This window comes from Anguilla anguilla, chromosome 15 (genome assembly GCF_013347855.1).
Source record: "Anguilla anguilla isolate fAngAng1 chromosome 15, fAngAng1.pri, whole genome shotgun sequence".
In the NCBI taxonomy this organism is placed as follows: domain Eukaryota; kingdom Metazoa; phylum Chordata; class Actinopteri; order Anguilliformes; family Anguillidae; genus Anguilla; species Anguilla anguilla.
In genome coordinates this window covers 6342767-6362522 of record NC_049215.1, presented here as the reverse complement: position 1 = coordinate 6362522, position 19756 = coordinate 6342767, and the positions used below count along the sequence as shown (strand labels likewise).

Sequence of the window (19756 nt, the reverse complement as noted above, 5' to 3'; positions counted from 1 at the left end):
ACAGTTTAATTTTATGGAGTTTATTCACAATTGCAAATGTAATATCGGTGTGTATTTCTGTGAACCCTGGGGCCACATGTTGCATGCACAATAGGAAACAGGCTACTTCCAACTGAAAATGAGATTAAACGTAATAAGCAGTGTAATGGGATAATACGTCCTCTGCAGGCATTACATCGCCCTACAAGTTGCTCTGGAGTCGACTTGACATGTATTTTCTTTCTTTAGACCACAAACCCTTGAATGTTCCATAACTGTAATTGTAAAGTTGACAGGTAATTATTAATATCCAAAATATCCCCCATTGCAGAGGTTGGTGGGGCCCAGAATGTGAAATTGTTTTATACGTGAAAGTTATTATCATTATTGTATTATAAAAAGTGTGAAAAACTGAAGCAAATGTTGTTTTCTGTTGCTCATAAAGAATAAATGGCTGTGCAAGGACCAGATAAAACTCTTTATGGTTTTAACCATTTCTTTTAGGTAATGAAAGGGGCGGTAGCCTCTTTTTGACATCTTAGTGGCAGCAGAAATCAAGTGTACCTCATCAAAAATAATTGAGGAAAAACTGTACAGGATTTAGTACTCTTGTATGAGAGGAGAGCCACGTGGTAGCTCTGCTCTTGGAGTGGGTCGTGCTCTGAAGGAAAAGCTGCACCGCTGATTGCCGTGTCTACCCTGATCATTTCCGAGGGCACAAATCACAAGACCACTTTTGTGAAGACGTTCAGTTAGCCGCGTACCCCGAGAAAACGGTAAAATTGAACATTCGGATCTCTTGAAATTCGTCTGATTGGATCTTGGAATGCAGCTCTAGTGAAATGAATAATGATGGCAATCAGAGACCAGCAGTCAGGAGTCCTCGGAATAAACTTACTGCACAGTGCTGTCACCGATGTCAATCCAAGCTCTGACCTAATTTAGCCAAACCGAAGCGCCTGTCAAGTTGCCCCTGGCCGGAGTTGCGTTTGTCCGGTTTAATGGCAGGAGCAGCAGTTGACACGCACCTCCTTTGTAGCCTCGAAATTCAAGAATTGACATTTTTTGCTTGCAAATTGTGCAGGATACACATTGTCAGGCAAGTGGTGAAGGTGACTTGGCACATGTGTGCCCAACCGCATGTTATGTTAGCATAGCTTGCTACCTACTATGACTGGTGTTGCTATTTTCTGTTTTCATTGATACCTATTGTAAATAACAGTATGTATACCCCAAAGTTCAGGGTGCTGATTGTTAAGCACATAGGTTTCTTTCCCCCAGAGGGATGAGCCCACGTCCACAATGGATATTATTATATGGTACTTTTCTTTAAAAAAAAAAAAAAAAAAAAAAGGTATGATTTATTTTGTTCAATATGAAAAAAGCTAATCTATGAGCATAAAACCCAACCCATTCATTATCTATTCATCGAACCAAAAACTTGAAGGGACCTATTTTTAGCTCTACCCGAGCCCTTAATTTCCCAAGTGCGTAAGTCACTTCAGCCTATTCACTGCACACACAAAACCTGTGAGGGGAAAAAATTTTTGCCTGCTGCTGAGAGGTCTGGAGTGTAAAAGCCCCCCACTGTAGAGAAAGGGAGGCGTCATTGTAATGTTGCTGTTTTTTTATTTTTTATGTTTGTTTGTTTTTTTTCTTTTACTGTACAGTTTCTATTTACCACGAGTAATTAGCTGGATCACGCTCGACAAAGGGCTTAAATTCTGCAGCACATTTATTTACTAATGCTCTGATTCGGATTAAAATCTGACCTTTGACCTCCATGCTGCTGCAATTGGTAATTTCACAGAACAAGAAACATTGTAGGCGCTCTTCCTGCGCTACATAAACAGAATAGAGGCACGTTGCTGAGTTATAATGTGTCAGGAACATGGATGCACCATGCTTTGTTTAGACATCCATAAATATGGCAGATGTATCTGCTCTACCAGCAGGAGATTTTTCGTTGTGATTTTTAAAGAGGAGCTTTATGTTTTGATTGTGTTGCCCGGATTCATATTATGCCTAGAAGTTCATTCAACACTGGAAAAGTTTTTTTTAATGAGTTACCCACCCTTCCAGTAAAACGTTTACTTGAGAACATTGTGTTTCTGTAAACCTGTATACTTGACATTCCACGGACAGGGAGACAGTCTGGCTTAATGGTTAGTAACTGGATGTGTAACCACAAAGAGTCCATTTACGGGTAGTGAATTGCCATTGTGCCATTCACTATGGTAGCACTTGAACAGAGTTTCCACAGTGCCTGTTCACCTATGAATACTTAATATATTAAATGTACAGTGTATTGGCAGCTTGCAAGTTGTTGTGGCCTGGGGAGTGTGTCAGTGTTTCCAGCAGGAACAATAATAGCATCATAGCTACGTTCCCTGGCTTTGACTGCGTGGCATAAGTTCTGCAATGTCTGTTTCAGTCGTATAGCTATTAAACCCTGTGCTTAGCGTACCGTGTGCACTTAATTGTCTGGCACCACACTCTTTCAATCCTCTTATCTAATCGCTGGAAAAGGAGTATGGGCCCTTGTGCCTGTCATTGCCATAGAGAGGGAGGTGCTGTTTTAGCCCCACCCACCCTTCCCAGGCTTCCTGTTTGTCGCAGTCGTTCATGTCTTGCCCACATTACAGAGGAACACAACAGGAGCGAAATTCTACCCGTAAAGTCCAATTGCGCATTATGACAACAGTTGAATCAAAAGTCCTTTCGGTCATGACTGGAATGTTGGTCTGTCACTTGTGGTCTGTGTGGGTTTGCCTCTCTTAAAATAATCGAATAATTGTCTGAATGATCAAATTCAAATTTGTGGCCAGTTTGTACTTTGTTCAATAAATCTTATTTATTCTGCTTTGGAAAAACAAAAATCTTTTTTGTTGCATTCCCACTAAATGCTCTTTAGTCATTTGGCAACTTTTCCTCTCATACCGGACTCAAGGGAGATGCGAGTCTGGGGAAGAACGGACGCTAGTATCGCACTGATTGAACCTAAGAAGAGCTGCTAGAATATTCTATTCTAGACATGCTGTACCTAAAACATAAGTGTGATAAACATGAGCGATTACATTGTTGCAGTATTGAAATATTTCCTTTTCTTATAGAAATTTACATTCACTGAAGTAACTGGAAGTTTGTAACATTTGTAAATGCTAAATCGTTTAATTATTTTACATTTCAAAATGGCATTATAAACCCCATGACTATTTAAAATTCGGTGTTTTGCTTCCTGTTGAATGGTACTTTGGGTGTAGAATGTTACCGGCTTACAAAAGGGCACTTGGTCTTTCCTCTGAGGGAAAATTGGTGTCATACATCAATGAAGGGGGTCTGTTTTGTTTTGAGACCTGGTGATTGGTTCCAGACCCAAGAGGACCAGGTAATTTGTCATCTGAAACAATGCACAGTACAGTTTCGTAGCGTGAAAGCCCCACACAATTTACAACCTCCACATGTTTATAACCTGTTCATTCCAACCAGAGTTTATATATTGTATTCAGTAGAACTACATTTACATTACGTTACAGGCATTTGGCAGACGCTCTCATCCAGAGCGACGTACAACAAAGTGTATAACCATAACCAGGAACTGCATTAATGTGTTGGTTTAGCACATTTTGGTAAGCAAATGTCCGCACAAAGGAGCACAGCAAGAAAAGGGTTGCCATGGCATTATGCATCATTAGCATTTCACGTGTGATCAGATTATGATTTAAATTTTCTGAATGCTTTGTGCACTCTTTTTGGTCCAGACACTTGGTTGTTGAAAAACCATATTAATCGTGTCGCTGTTGTCAAAATGGGTTTGGAGTCTTTTTATAAGTGCTCTTCCAGGAAGCCACTTTTACCTAAGAAGGAGAATACCAATAAGGTGGGAGGTGGGATGGACTCCAGAAATTTCACATAGATATTTTGATTTGGTAATGGCCAGCGACCAATTATTTTACAAGCAGGGCATGAGCTGTGACATTTTTTTGAAGGCCCAGTTTCTCTAATGTTCGCCAACTGTCTAAAACAATCACCAGCAACGTAAACAGGCATCCCCCCCCCACCCCACCCCCCCCCCCACCCCCCCCCCCCACCCCGGCTCATTTACCCAGGGGCGGTGTGGCTGTCTTTGGGTTCCGTTCATTCATGTGGCGTTCCGAAGTCGGCGTTCCTTTTAGAAATGAACGGTCAGTGACAGTGCAATCGGCGGTTGTTGCGCGTTGGGAGTTTTCCTCTGTGCTTACAGGGGATGGAGGCTGCCAGCAGTAAATTAAATTGAAAAGCCCCGGCCGATATTAATTGATTTCGCCGGAGGCTGTGGAAAGTGCTGGCTCGGAGGAACTCGCGTGCCGGGCGCGGTATATCAGACAAAGTCTCTGCCGCGTTGATTTCTGCCACAGCCCTTGGGCACAAATGTGTGCCGTATCCACTCTTTACCTGAAGGATGGGACCCGTAGAATTTCTCATGAATCGCGGGAGCATTTAATATACGATTACGTTGGGCTGTAAGAACGTTTGAATTGATGCCAAGATCTGTGCTTAATTTCCTGTATTCCAGTCTCTCTGTGCGTCGTGTGAAATTAACCGACGTGACCAGCGGCTGTGTTCGTTTTTAATGCTGTTCTGATAGCGGCGGTCTTTTAATGCCCTTTAAATCTGCGTCACGCGATTCCACCAGCAGCGTACAGAGAACGTCATCATTGCCGTCATCCTCGTCTCAAAATGAGCGCCTTGTATTTATTTTTATTTTTTTAATTCAAAGTGATCTCTGTAGTCAGTCCATGTTTTGTGTGAAACACTGTGTTCTGCTCCTTGGGTTCTGTCCTGTGCTTGCTGAAACAGGTAAAGGTTGCCTCAGACCTCACTGCATGAGCAGACTTCATCACTGTCTAACCACAAGAGTTGCTCTGTCAGCCAACATCTCGTCTGAAGATGATGTTATCATTTTAATTCCTGTGTAGGCATCAGGGATTTTTGCAGAATACTGTGTTATTTAAAATTCAGGTCATTAATGAGATCATAAATGTAAAATGTTTCCTTGGAACAGTCTTTTGATTCCCGGAGAACCTTTGGGAAGATAACAGGTAAGGTTAATTGGCCTGTTTCATATAGAAAATATCCCTACCTGAAAGTAGCCTATGTGTGAATGCAGGTCTCTTTGCTCTGAGTCGTGCCTAACTGGAGGACTGGAGTTTAATATAGTACTGTGTGTGGGGGGGGACTGCTTGGATGTAATGAAGATTGTACTAATATTCTGTCTTGGGTTCTGGAATAGTCCAATATCAAATGAGTCAAAATGCACGTGCCTGCAAGGGGACGTACATAGTGATTAGAAAATGAATTGGTTAATCCACTGTTAGGTGAATTAAGTTTTAAAAATAACTGAAGACGTCATTGCCTTTCTGAATCTCCTTTATTTAATCAGCAGCAGTTTTCTCTCAAGCCAAATTAACAGCATGTGTTTATAGTGAAACACTGTGCACGTCCTGTGAGACAATTTCCCTATTGTTTATTAACATGGTTAAAAATAGCTTGAAACAATCTATCAAATTGCAGTCCTGTCTCGTTGTAAAATCCATATCTCGTTCAAGGCTGATATTGATTTTGAGATTCTGTCTGACTATATCATTCCAAAACTCTGTTGTACTCCTCTGAGATGTTGCAAAAGAGGCATGTTTTCCGTTGCTTGTTTTGCGCGTGTGGGGGTAAACTGAGGCTTCGCTCGCATAGCTGTCAGGAATTATTGTGCTAATGCAATTAGGGGAACAACCTTCCAGCTGGAGTTCCAAAAATATCACACTGGGCCCATCCTGTTCCGTCCTGTGGAAAGAGGGGAATTGTTATTTCTGGAAATCAAGGGGTCCGTGATTCAGCCGGGGGGATAGGTTGTTCTAAAAATACCTTGAAAACAAGGCCGTGTGCAAAAGCCCTGTTCAGATCAAACGAGACAGCGATGTGCCCGGACTTGAAGATGAAGCTCTGTCCTCTTGTCACGGTTCACACCAGAAACTGCTGTGGGCAAATATAATTGGCTATTGAAGTTCAGAGTGTTTTTATTTATTTAAAAAAGAAAACATTGATTTTTGTGCAAATGGCCACATTGTACAAGTACTTCAGATTTATTGGCAGAATTCACAGCCACTGAGGTGGACTTCAGACCTTCTCAGAGGTAGTGTGAAAGCCACCTTTTTGTACCGAAGGTGGGTCCTGTAAAAAAGCTGATGATAAGGTGACTTCCAGGGTTCTGTAGAAAGGGTTTACAGTTTTCATGTACGCAGAATGCAAAACAAAAATAAGTCATTCCCAATTTTTACCCCCAAAGTTAAATCTTAGTTAAATCCGGATGTCCAAGTAACACTCAATTCTCGTTGAGGAAGTTGTAGGCCTATTGCTTTTAAGGAGCAATTCGTATTTATTAGCCTATAGAAGACATGACTCTTGCTCTGAAATAAAAGCAGCGTGAAGTTACATTGTGACATTGCCTTCTCATTTACTGGGATTTGCGTGCTTTGCAGTAGAAAGGAGTGTGTGTGTGTGCGCACATGCGAGGGAGCCTGTGAGTGTGAGTGTGTGTGTGTGCACGCTCATTATGGTCAAAGGGCTCATTCATGTACATATAACGATCCTGTCACAGTTGCTTAGAGTATGAGAGTTTCCTTTCCAGGGGTCAGCGTCCTTGGGAGAGATTCAAAGGTTCTGATTGGGTGGCGTGTGCTGTGTGGGTGGGAGTGGAGTCGATTCATGTCCAGGTTCAGTCAGGCCATACTGGCCCTCTGCGGGAGTGGGGCTGCTCCTCAGTGTGTTCGTTGAGCTGTGGCTAAAACGAGAAGCTGTCCTCTATTGTTAGATCAGTTGTCTGCAGCCTTGTAATCTCTATGCTGTCATGTCCGGGGGCATCTGAGTTGACAGTAGTTCTTCAGGAGACTTTTTTTAATGTCCAGTGCCAGCCAGTTCTGTTTGTTTCCTTTTTGACTTGCAGCGTAGCGTTTTTGTGTGTACAAAATAAATGAATAAATAAAAATAATGGAGCTGCATTTACATGATACTTTTTAAGGTCATCACAATCTTGGGAATGGTATTATGGCTGCCCATGGCTTTGTTTCACTGGGGAATAAAAAATGAGGTGACACACATCCAGGTGTCGTCCATCACCACTGGCAAAGACAGATGAAGTCATGCTCGGTGACATTCACAAGTAAGGTGACGGTTACAAACAGATTTTTAGAAAGCAACTTTCCTTTGTTTGGTCAATAATTAGGAATTTTAACAGCACGGAAACACTGGTAAACCTGCCCGGTAGAGGAATTGTGTACAGGAGTGGATGTTGGGACCATATCCAGTGAGGCAGATTGTTTGAGAGGCAGAGAAAACCATTATGAATTTTTTTGCACCTACTGGCCCCAGGGCTCTTGTTAAGGTCAATGGAATCAATATTCCAGTACATGACCCCGACACTAGCCAACAACCTGGCTTCATCTGCCAAGAAGCTCAAACTAGGCTACTGATGAATCTCTTAGCTAAACATAGATCCCAAGCATTCCCAAGAGATGGTCGACTGTCCACAAAACTATTGTATTGTAATGGTCATCTCAGCATCCAGAATTGAACTTTGTCAAAAATGTATGTTGAAGAGGACAGTCCACCAGCACAGGCTGAAGGATTTCAGGATATTCAGATATTCTGTCAAAGATCATCTATAATGAAGACCGTGAACGAAAGGTTTTTATGATTGCAAGAGTGTTGAAGCTCACACAGTTCCTGTTATCCACTTTTGAGGATTTTCCTTATCAATCTCTATTTATTTTCCTGGACAATCGGGGTATTCTCATAGTACCATGAATTCACAAGGACAAATCCTGAGAGAGACAGTTAAATCCATCATCACATTATCCCGGCCTTTTGTAGGTGCTGCTTCTATGAACCCATTGCCATCATGCCTCATGTTGACATCAGCACAGACTTTAGACTTGGTGGGGAGGGGGGTGTAACAGGCTCGTTTTGGTAGCATGCCTGTGATCACCAGCAGTGACTGGTTTGGCAACATAACTGAATGATTCTGAGAGAGATGTTAAACACGCCAGTTAAGTGATAGGAAGAGTTGCCAGGCAACAACACTGTGTGTGAGTGAAGGCCTAAATAATGACCTTTGTCACTCGTCTTGTGGCGATGTGGAGCTTCTTGAGTAGTGACGGGTGGCCCTGTTAACCCTTTCTCCTCGTCGTTGCTCAGCTCGGTCCTCAAGGCTCTCCCTCTCCCAGGGCTCTCGTCCTGTCCTCACCATCACAGTTTCGCCCCTGTCGAGATTTTCCATCAAAGCTAGAGCAACAGGAGTCTGCCTTGGGAGAAATGTGAGTTTCTAGTGAGCATTTCTGCCTTCTTATAGCGATCATGTCGGCTTCCATCGAAAGCCCCTCTGGAGGTCAGCATGAGGGCACTACTGCTTAGTTTGAGGCCACTAGCCAGGACCCTAACCCCTTTGTACCCCCCATCCCCAATTCACTACTGTTCACTGACCTGAGGACCCTCCAAGGCCACCGTTTTAATTAGATATCCATGGATTAGCTGTGGTGACTGTCTGCTTTACTGTAGCAGTTTTCAGGCCATTCAGGATCTGTGCACACAAGCCACTATTGGCTTGAAAGCATTTGTAATAAGTAGAACTAGGTGCTTTGTTCACATTTACATTCCTAATATGTGTGCCTCTCATTGTGCCTAACGAATATAGGCCTAAAGCTGTTGTGTTGCTGATGGCTACAGGACTTGGACCCATGCAAGGCGACAGGTTACTAACATCTGAACAAAACGAGAACATTACACGTAAAACGAGACAGACTCTTTGAGCTTGTTTTTGTATTTCACGCAAGGTGGATGCACCCATGGAAGACTCAGTAAGCTTTCTCTGATAGTTCTTCATGTCCAAAGCAAAGTCTGATTCTGTTTGGTGTGTGTATTTTGAACTAAATACATGCTAATAAGCATATCTTGTTGGAAGTTCTCTTGTATCTCTACAGATTTCCACTGCCCAACTTCAACCTGTAATCAGGGTCCAGTAGTACACCCCCCACTGCCTGACGTACATGTTCCCTTCCCGTTGTGGTTGTGGTGTACAGCTTGTTCTCTTGCTGTTGTGCTTATGCACACGTTTGGTATCCTGCTGTTTTGGCTGGTCTCCATCTCATTCATCAGAAATGGGTGTTTGTGGGATTAGACGAAAAACTGTTGCAGGCCCAGACTGGAGTCCAGGTGCGTTTTTGTGTGAAGGAAGAAAACAACAAAAAAAAAAAAAAATTGCGTCATCTTTTTTGCTTGAAACGTGACCTAGGGAAGAGAACCTTAGCTTCAAAAGGGGAACTGGAGGATGAATGGTGGCAGAAGAGAGGAGAGAGGCTACATGTTGGTGGTTAGCCCAAACATACCGTAGGTTCTTCGTGGTGGTTTGCTGAAACGAGGCTTAATCACAAACACACGAGTGACAGATGGAAAGATTACACACGACACGCAGGGATGCTTCCTCTCTGTTGCATGTCTACGACTCCTTCCTGCCAAAGGTATACAATTCAAGCTTCCTGCGAGAAGGGAATTCCACAATGCAGTGCTCCACGTGAAGAAGAAAGGACAGGACCGTTCGGTTTCGCTTTTGGTTCGTTCGTGGTCTGTCCTCCATTGCAGAGCACCTGTTGACTTCACTTGTTGCACACTGCAAGTTTTGTCACAAGAGCTCACTCGAAGGAAGAGGGTGGGGGAAGGGAATGTGTTAAAGTGGATCTGTATGAATCCCCACGCTCACTCTCCCTCAGTGCCGGGCGGGCACCGTCCACCTACAGGTATGTGGGTCCATGCGCAAGACCACACAGGTCTCTTAGACATCCCCCTTATCCTCTCATGTAAGCATTATGGGAATAAAGCCAGACCTTTTGTCAGCTGCTCAGTGGAAATCGCACTCGTGGGAGCACTTGTTTCACTTCAGTAGGACTTTGTTGTTTTGATCCGTCGGAAGGATTTGGGGGTCGAAGCTAAGACTGGGTCAGGCCGATTTGGCTTCGCTTTTGTTTGCGGGGCGAGCCGGTGGCCGTGCGACCAGAGCCGGAGGATGTGGAGGTACGTTCCCCAAGAAATAAAAAGACTATATCAACCGAAATTTGGTACACATCATAGAGCAGTGTTTGTCATCAGCAGTAAAACTGTCACAATATAATGAGCTGTTGTGAGACGAGATGAGAACTGAAAAGAATCCTTGCTTCAGCGTGTCGTCCACAAAAGAGCTGTCTACTTTCTGGTAGTTCACTTTACTTTTAATCAGTTTATAAGCAGTGAAATTATTGGCCGTGCATGAACTGCGCATTGATACACCCACAAGAGGTTTTCCTGCAGGATTCTTTCAGCTATTAATTAATTGGCGAGCTATCCACAGAAATAGTGCCGTTTTTTGGGTGCTTTGTTCTTGCATTTTTCTGTTTACTTACGAAAACCTTTTGGCTGGCGGTAAGACAGACCTGCATCGTCAACTGGAGGAGGGCGGGGCTGTTACATGGAGCAGTTTGGAATGTTCCGTCTTGTTTGCAGATCATAAAACGCTATTTTCTCCTCTGATTAAATATTTGTGTTTCGCTCAAAGTTTCGAACTTCATGGTGATAGTTCCAGAAATTGTTGTTTGATTACCAGTGTAAACAGCACTTAGCTGGTGCTGGTATTGCAGCACATTTGGAGAGCCTGCATTTGTGTAATGGTGCGTCATACATCCTCCCGATGGAGGAACTGACCTTCAGGTGCACGTGCTGTCTGTCGTGTTCGTATCATCCTTCTGAAATGCGCTGAAAAGACAATCTGCGTTCTGAAGTTCTGTTCAGAGAGGCGATAGGCCTTGGATTTTAAAAAGAATATGACCAGAAACCGAATGAGCAGCTCTGGGAATAATTTGGGTGTAATCATAGAAAAGGGTGTTTTTTTGTTTTGTTTATATTTTATCGACTTTGAAGGCCAGTGCCTGATGGTGTCAGCAGCCACTGTTGGGAACTGTAATTCTCTGGCTGTCATTAGCAGTTGGCTTGGTTTTCCCCAATGTGTGGGTGCAAACTTCCCCCAGGTTGGTGGGGGGAGGGAAGTGGTTCTGAGGTAACATCAACAATTTGAGCCTTTAATGACCTTCTACCCTAAACATTTGCTTGTTTATGATGCTTGTCTTTTAATGACAGCGGGGCTGGGGGCTTTCCCAGTTTGCCTGGGGCAGGCGAGATGCCCTTGAAATTCCAGATGGCCAGATCACGTCCCCCTGCCGCCGTATTTAGTACAACGTGTTCTTCTGGTGGAGCGAAGAACTCTCAGAGCCCTCTGTTAGATGGGAAGTTGATTGGGAAAAGACTCAAAGCTGTTTAATTCAATGTTAGAGCAGTTACACTGCTTTCGTAGATTTGTATATAAGGTTGTAGGTCTAAATGTGATTTTTTTTTTTTGAAGTTACCATGTAAACCAGGAAAGGTTTTTACATTTTTTTATTTATTTATAGGTGATACTGAAGAGACATCAGGTTATTCTCTGTTGTTGCCTGTGCTTTGCTGAATCATGTCCTCTGCCATTCGCCACTAGCAAAGTCTCACAAGACACGTTAACAGCACTGCTTTATACGCCTTTATTCACAGCGTTTGTCGCATAAACGCACGTAAGCATCCCATAAGGCACGTTTCCATAGTAGCAGCATCAGGGCTTCTCGGGCTGCGCGCTGAGCTTCGGCTTCTCCGGCTTCTCCGTATCGCTCCGGCGTGCAGCGGGGGAGAGGAGGCTACACGCCCCCCTGGAGAGCCAATCACAGCGCAAGCCGCCAGGGAACCGCGGGTACGGATCGGACTCCCCCGCGCGGTGTCTGTGTCGCTCCTCACAGAGCAACAGGGGACTTGCAGATTAGTATTAGGGGATGAGTGTTATCCGTTCACTTTGCAGCTCTTCTTTCAGGTATAATCTGTGTGCCATCAGGTCTGGAGAATTACAATAATAATCTCCAGCCTTTGAACATGGGGAGTCGATGCTGCTTTATTTAAGGCATCCAGTCCTTTTGTTTTTTGGGGAATTGGACCCACTCTTTGTGTCTGGGTGGATGTAGCTACTATAATGTGGCTTTATACAAGACTACATGGTGTGTGATTGGAAGCATGACTCTGTACAACCAAACCCATTAAAGTGACCCTACGGAAGGTTCTCACGGGTCTTAGAAACCAGCATAAATTAGTGACAGGATGCTGAACCCGTCTTCATAAATCAGAGCACGTGAAACCCCAAGCCCCGGCCCCTCGCCCGTCCGGAGTGCGTCACCGAAGGCTAGTTTCCCTGCCGAAATTAGCGCGCGTCCGCTAAGCGCGCGCGGCCAAATCTGCGGCCTGCAATTACAAGAGTGTAATAACACTGATCGAGTCTGGTCTGGCTTCCTGCGGCAGACGGGCGTTGTGTGGTGTTTATGCTGCGTTCCCAGCGAGAGCTGAGAGAACGAAGAGGGCATTCTCTGTCTCTTCCATAAAGGGCACAACCCATGTCTAGAGCCTCCCTTATGTTTTTTGGGCCTCAAGGCCCATATTGCTAAAGAACCAGAGTACTAGGGCTGACCTGGCATCAGATTTCTCCTGTGGAATTGTAATGCTGTTGATGAAGAGCCAGAAGGCAAAACTGATCCTAGATCAGCGCTCCTGCTCTTGAGGGCCTTTATGAATACTCATTCGCCAACTTTCATTGTTGTGAGGTCACAAGTGACCTCAGGAATCAGACGGAGCACATTTCGAGGACCTGCATCCATTGGGCTTTCTGATTGGTTGAGGTCAGAGGTGGAGCCATGATGGCTCTGGTTGGGATGGCCGTCTTTAAGGGTGGGCTCAGCCACTGGATGGTGAAGGAAGCAAAGGAAGTTCAGGGGAACTGAAATGTGATGGCAGAGATCTCAGGGAGGATGGCCTCCTACCTTAAGCCTCCAGTTTTAGCATATGCGCTATTGTTGTGGACTGTAGTATTTTTCAAAAACTCTATTTTTATTCGGCTTATACTGAAAGGTCTGCTCTTTGTATACATTACCGAATTTGTTCTCAATCTGACTTAGTAATGACAGTAAACCTGCCTTCATTGGTAGTGACCTGCGTACAGTACGATGGTATGAGTTTTTAACGTTTCTGTGCCATTTGTGTTTTCGGCATTTTTACTTCTCTGGATAAAAAGGGTGTAAATCCTTGCTCTGGGCCAGGGGCGCGCAGGCAGCATTTCCTCCGGTGTTCAGCAGTGTTCAGCGGCTTTCGGACCTCGCCGCAGGCCGTTTGCGCCAGGCGGGCTGTGATTTACGAGCCCTCTGATTGGCGGTTGTCGCGGCAGCTCCAGGTGGCCCGTTGTTATGCGTGCGTCTCAAACACACACACACACACACACTCTCTCTCTCTCTCTCGCTGCCTCTCTCTGTGTCACATACACACATACACACATACACACTCTCTTTCTAACCACCTGTATTCTTTAGGTGTCAGTGTCATGTGCTTGTTGTCTGTAAACGAGCGAGGGTGTGTGTGGGCTCTTGTGATGTACGCACACACACACACACGCACGCCCGTCTCCAGAGCGTGCCCAGCTCGAGCGTGCCAGGCTTTGCAGTGCCAGCAGAGCTAATTTTACCCTGCCTTCAGTATGCCTGGGCTCTCTCGCCCTGTGTGGCAGCGGGGCACTGCTCCCAGTGAATGCAGCTGTAACAGTATACGGCTGTAGTGTATTGTGTTAGCGCGGCCTCTGTGAGAGTGAAAGCTGACGCTCATTGAGTTACTGGAGTTTATTTTGGAAGGCTTAGCGAGCCATCGCATTAACGCGCGTGCGAAGCAATACCAAGTTACTTTTTCTGTCAGTAGCCTCAATACTCAGTCCTGTCCCTCCATAGGGTCACTGCACCGGTGTCCTGTCAAGCCGTTGTTGAGCTACCTGCTGTAAATTGTACGCAAATGAGGAGTCGGGTGGTCAGATTTCCCTGTCTAGCAGTGGTGCCTGTGTCCGCGAAGTGAGCGTCGGCGGCTAATTTTGATGGAACTTTGGCCATTCCCACACTTTTTTCATCTGGGGTTTCCAGCAGAACCGGTCACGTGACTTTTTACGAGTGGTAAGGAGCCCGCTGGGATTCCCAGGCGCCTGCCTGGCAGAACGTGGCGCAGTGCCCACTGGGTTAAACGACAGCCACGCGCGCTTCTTTCTTCCTCTCGCGCGTCCAGGCGGTGAACGCCGCCCTACCTCTCGCCTGTCGGCGTTCCCACTTTAGCGCTGGCTCTTAAGTGGCTTACGCAAGGGCTGGCTGACCCGGGTCCCGGTCAGCCGCAGGGTCCGCTGGTTTTTGCTTTTACTCGGCACTTAATGGATCAATTAAAGCGGTCCATTACACGGCTAACTCGCCTCACCTGGTTCCTTCGGTCTAAGCGGCCGTATTTAAGGTGAAAACAAACACCAGCAGTCCCTGGGGCTCCCCGGGAGCAGGGTTGGCCAGGCCTGCTCTACACTGTTGAGAGTTTTTAGGGAACGGGCTTTGCATTACATTACATTACATTACATTACAGGCATTTAGCAGACGCTCTTATCCAGAGCGACTTACACAACTTTTACATAGCATTTTTACATTGTATCCATTTATACAGCTGGATATATACTGAAGCAATGCAGGTTAAGTACCTTGCTCAAGGGTACAACGGCAGTGTCCTTACCCGGGAATCGAACCTGCGACCTTTCGGTTACAAGCCCAGTTCCTTACCCACTGTGCTACACTCCGTCCTATGCGAGGAGGCGAGAACAGAACTGGGCGCGCTCAGCGAGACCTGTGAACCCGAGCGAGGATCCCTGGGAGAAGTTCCGGATCGGGAGCGTCGTCGTGTGGGCTGCCCTCCCTTTCCGCGGGCTGCGGGTATTCAAACTCGGGCGGGGGATTTGCATGGCGGCTCGTCTGCGCCCCGTCCTGCTCGCCGCGCGGGTAGGTCAGGGAGGAAGACGTCCTGGAGCGCGGGCCGTGTGCGCATTGTCATGTAAATGGACTGCATTTATATAGCGCTTTTATCCAAAGCACTTTACAATTGATGCCTCTCATTCGCCAGAGCGGTTAGGGGTTAGGTGTCTTGCTCAAGGACACTTCGACATGCCCAGGGCGGGGTTTGAACCGGCAACCCTCCGACTGCCAGACAGTCGGTCTTACCTCCTGAGCTATGTCGCCCCTCATGTGATGCCGTTTAATCAGTCCGAGTCTCTCTGTCTTTCCACAGTCTGAGGTTTAGTCAAACTCCGGGCGACTTCCATTTCCTAATCTGTTAGACCGAAGCCAATTGGAAACCGGAAAATTTCCATCTACCTGCTTTGGTACAGGAAGGTTTTTCCATTCGTTCTTATTTATTTAAGTTCTCCATGGCCGTACTAAATGAGTGAACTCTAATCCTGAAAGTAGAAGTGCCTGGGATCGCGTGAGGAAATGCCTTTAACGCTTAAGCATTTGTTTTTTTACGCAGTAGTGCATTTCAGAGTCACATAAACACGTTTAAACTATCAACAAGGAGTGTTCAGCGGCGGTGCTCAGAAGTCGTTCCCCCGTCACTCGCAGGTCAACGCGAGACGGGGTACTGGGCCAGACAACCCGCAGACGGCGCTGGCATCGGTCAGGACTTGATTCCGCGCCGTGCGATGCTTCAGAGCGCCAAGGACAGGTTCTTTATTTGGTCTGTCGGGTCACATGGGGCTCCGGCGACATCTCCCCAGGAACAGGGCCGCTCAACTGCGGGCCCGGAGGCCCGGCGAGCCGACGCGTTCCTCCCAGCCTATTTTCACCGCCGTCTTTCAGGGGGGGGAAGTTAATTAGGCTCCGAGGAACGCGATTGGTCGAAAGGGAGCCGAGACGGGCTAATGAACTGGATAGAAGCTGTGGAGGCATGCCCTCGGTCCTCTCTCCAGCTCGCACGTCGCCCGAGACTGTAATTACAGCCAGACAGGGGCAGTCTGAGGAGACCGACGCCTCAGATACATCTGTTTGCCTTGGGGCCGCTGCTCAACACAGCCGATAGCCTATCGTGTGCATCGGGTAACCTGAGAGACGGGCAGGAGGATGTTAGCGGATACGCTAAGGCCCCGCTAAGACGTCTTTGAGGAGAGGCCGCACGCAGGCATGCACGCACACACACACACGCACACACACACACACACACACACACAAGCAATAACACGCACACACACACACATGCACGCACGCGCGCACACACACACACACACACACACACAAGCAATAACACGCACACACACAAACATGCACGCACGCGCACACACACACACACACACAGATACACACACACACACACAAACATGCACACACATACACACACACAGATACACACACACACACACATCGTTAGGATATGGCGTATATGGAGGTTAGGAGATGAGAATCAGGAGTGGGAATCACCTTAGAAGCTCTCTCCCTCCCAATATTCCATTTTAGGTATATCGGTCAGCAGAGTTGTGTCGGAGGTAGCGCGTCGCAAGTTTTCCCACTCTGGAGATGCGCTGCAGGTTTCCTTGACTACGCAGCTGTCATTCACGAGCAGAAGGATGAGGTCAGTGGGAGTTATGCAAGAGTGGGCGGTGTCATGTTCACCGGCCTACACAGTGAGTGAAGCAGGGGGTCAGTGGTCAAAGCTACGCCTCTTCCTCCTGTTTTAAGAGGCCTTAATTTTGTGGTTGGAGGAGGCGGTTATTCTTGCATCAGGTGATTGCAAGGCCCGGCCCACCAATCAGGGGATCTGCTGTTTGTTGACATATATGGTAAACTGAAGCTGCTGGTGAACCGGTGAGCTCTTCTTTAAGAGTTAGTTGAGCGCCCCTCCTTTTTCTCTGTTTTTATAGTTGGTTAATTAGTGGCCCAGTGCTTAGCTTTGCTCCAACTTGCAAGACCTTAATGGAATGCAGTGCCACATCACTGTTTGAGGGAAAAAACCTCTCCCAGAGCTCTGCAAGGGAATTACACAATGCTGTAAAATGCAAGTAGAAACACAAATATTTCGGTTAACGGGGAAACGCGTTCAGTCGTTCTAACCGTAACCGAAAGCAGAAACCGTAAACAAGTTTGAGGTCTGAATTGGTTAGTGTTAAAAGTACACAACGGCAGCACAGTTTTAGAGCGTAATAATATATAATAATATAATATCCGGAGAGAAGCAACTGGCTCATAACGGCAATGTACGCTAGCGCGTAGCAAAGTTTCTGAGTCTGAGGACTGACTCTTCTGAGGCCGAATCGTTTAAGGGGATGAGAGCCAGCAGAACGCGGCGGTGGTGTGTTTGTGCGTTTGCTTTGTCCTTGGCAGTGTTAAAGAGAGGAACAGACAGTGAGGGGGCGGCTCAGGCCTGCACTCGGAGTGGGCGTGGGAGATTGAAACCCACAAGGTACCGGCGCTGACTCACCCATCTGAGAAGCATCCCAGGAATGTGCGCTGCTGCAGCCCTGCATTTGGGTGCTTGAGTTACAGTGCTACTGAAATACACACACGTACACACACACACACAGACACACGTACACACACACACACACACACACACACACGTACACACACACACACACATGTACAAACACACATGTACAAACACACACACACACACACACACACACACACACACACACATGTACAAACACACACACACACGTACACACACACACACACACACACATGTACAAACACACACACACACGTACACACACACACACACACACACACATGTACAAATACACACACACACGTACAAACACACACACACACACACGTACAAACACACACACACACGTACACACACACACACACACACATGTACAAATACACACACACGTACACACACACACACACACACACATGTACAAACACACACACACGTACACACACACACACACACACACACACACATGTACAAATACACACACACGCATGTACACACACACATACATATACACAAACACACACACGTACACACACACACACACACACATGTACAAACACACACACACACACATGTACATACACATACATATACACAAACACACACACACATGTACAAACACACACACACACACATGTACAAACACGTGCACATACACACACACATACACGTGCGTGCACACACACACACACGCATACATACAAATACACACACATACACATGCATACAAGCACACACACACCCGCACACACACACTCTAACTTTAGTGTGTGGGAAGCTATGGGGTGGGGTGTTGCTATAAAATCTGGAGGCTGCTCAGCAGAGAAGAGAGAATACTGTTCTCATGAACACTTTGGACTGGGCCTGGACAGCTCTCATACTCTGAGTGAATAGGCTCAGAAGCCGCAGACTCATGGTGATGTCATACTGAAACGCCGTGGTAAAAGAAGGGAAGGCCTGTATGATTAGGGTGCTGCACGGTTGCAAGCCTGAAAGGGTGATTACTAGACCGTTCAATCATGAGGGCGTGAATTGAATTGATCAGTTACTTGAGTTTTCTGCCCTGCTGATTGTCGGTAGCTATGTAATAGACTGGCTGGGAGGTGGGATTTGTTTTTCTTTTGCTTGTGTCTCCAGTTGACAAAGGAAGCAGGTGCCTTCAAAGTTTTATTGATGAAATTTTGTGTGGACGTGTTTTTAGGGAAGCCTCAGGAGGAAACAAGAACATGTTTCACAGTCTCGGAAGCCGACAGAGTGGTATCCAGGAAGTCCCTCTGCGTCCTGCCATCCGACTTTCGCAGCTGCATCGGTGGCGAAGTCTCAGGGCTCGTCCTCGCTCGCTGTCATTCCGCCGGTCGTTTTTGAAATGGCAGTCTGTTAAAGCGAGCCACAGTGCGGCCGGTTGTTTGCGCTGAGAGGGGCTCTCCACGTGCAGACGTTGTCCAGGAGGGCAGAGTTCATGTACACTCTGACGGGGAGAGACGACAATCCCTCGTCTGTGCAGCGCGCCAGGGAGGCAGAGAAAGGCCGCCTCTGTCTCTTCCTCCGCGATTCCCCTTCCCTCCCGTCCTGCTCCGCCCCCGCTTCATACGCGGAGCGCTAACCGGCCGGGTGGAGGAAGACGTTCGGCATCCCCGTCAGGACTTAGAGCCGCTGTTGATATGGGCTCTCATTCCTCTTTATCCACCCCCCCCCCTCCCCTCAGTTCGATCTGGTTTTAACCCCCCTGTCCTTGGAACCATCAATGCATTTGCATTGCTCTCTGGCAGGATTGCCCGGTGGTGTTTAATGCTCACACACAAACCCGCTCATGGTTTATGTTTGGCGTGGAGATCCCGGTAGTCATGGGTGGGTGTTCCTGTATCCATGGTAATGGCGTAACTATAAACCTCAGTTGGCTTACAGAAGTGTTTTCACATACTTGCGAGGGATTGGGTAAGGGTGTCAGCTAAGCTAATTCCAGTTATCCACAGCCTCACCACTCCCTGGTCGGGATTCTGTGGCTTTCTCACCAAAATGAGAAGCTTGAGATGGAACAGTGGGAAAAGGCGAGTTTGCTGAGCCAGGGATTACCTCTAGTGGAAGCAATGCTCTGAGCGTTAGCATATTGCTTTCTCACGATCTGCCTTAAAAGATGGCCCACAAAGTGTGCTTTTTTAAAATCAGCATTGGCGAGTACAGTCAATGAACAATGCAGCAGCGGGTTATCTTCAAAGGGGTTTGAGGTGAATTGAATTTCAGCTCCAGTATCATAATTTCATGCTTCGTGCATTTCCTTTGCAGTTTTTGTCCATTTCGGTTTTTTTTTGAATGAATAGCTCAT

General features: G+C 46.5%; 1 protein-coding gene across 3 annotated transcripts in view; it reads left to right on the top strand.

Moving 5' to 3' along the window:
• LOC118213939 (protein FAM126B-like) overlaps positions 1-19756 on the top strand; it is a 51020-nt gene that overhangs the window by 2515 nt on the left and 28749 nt on the right. The window lies entirely within an intron of this gene.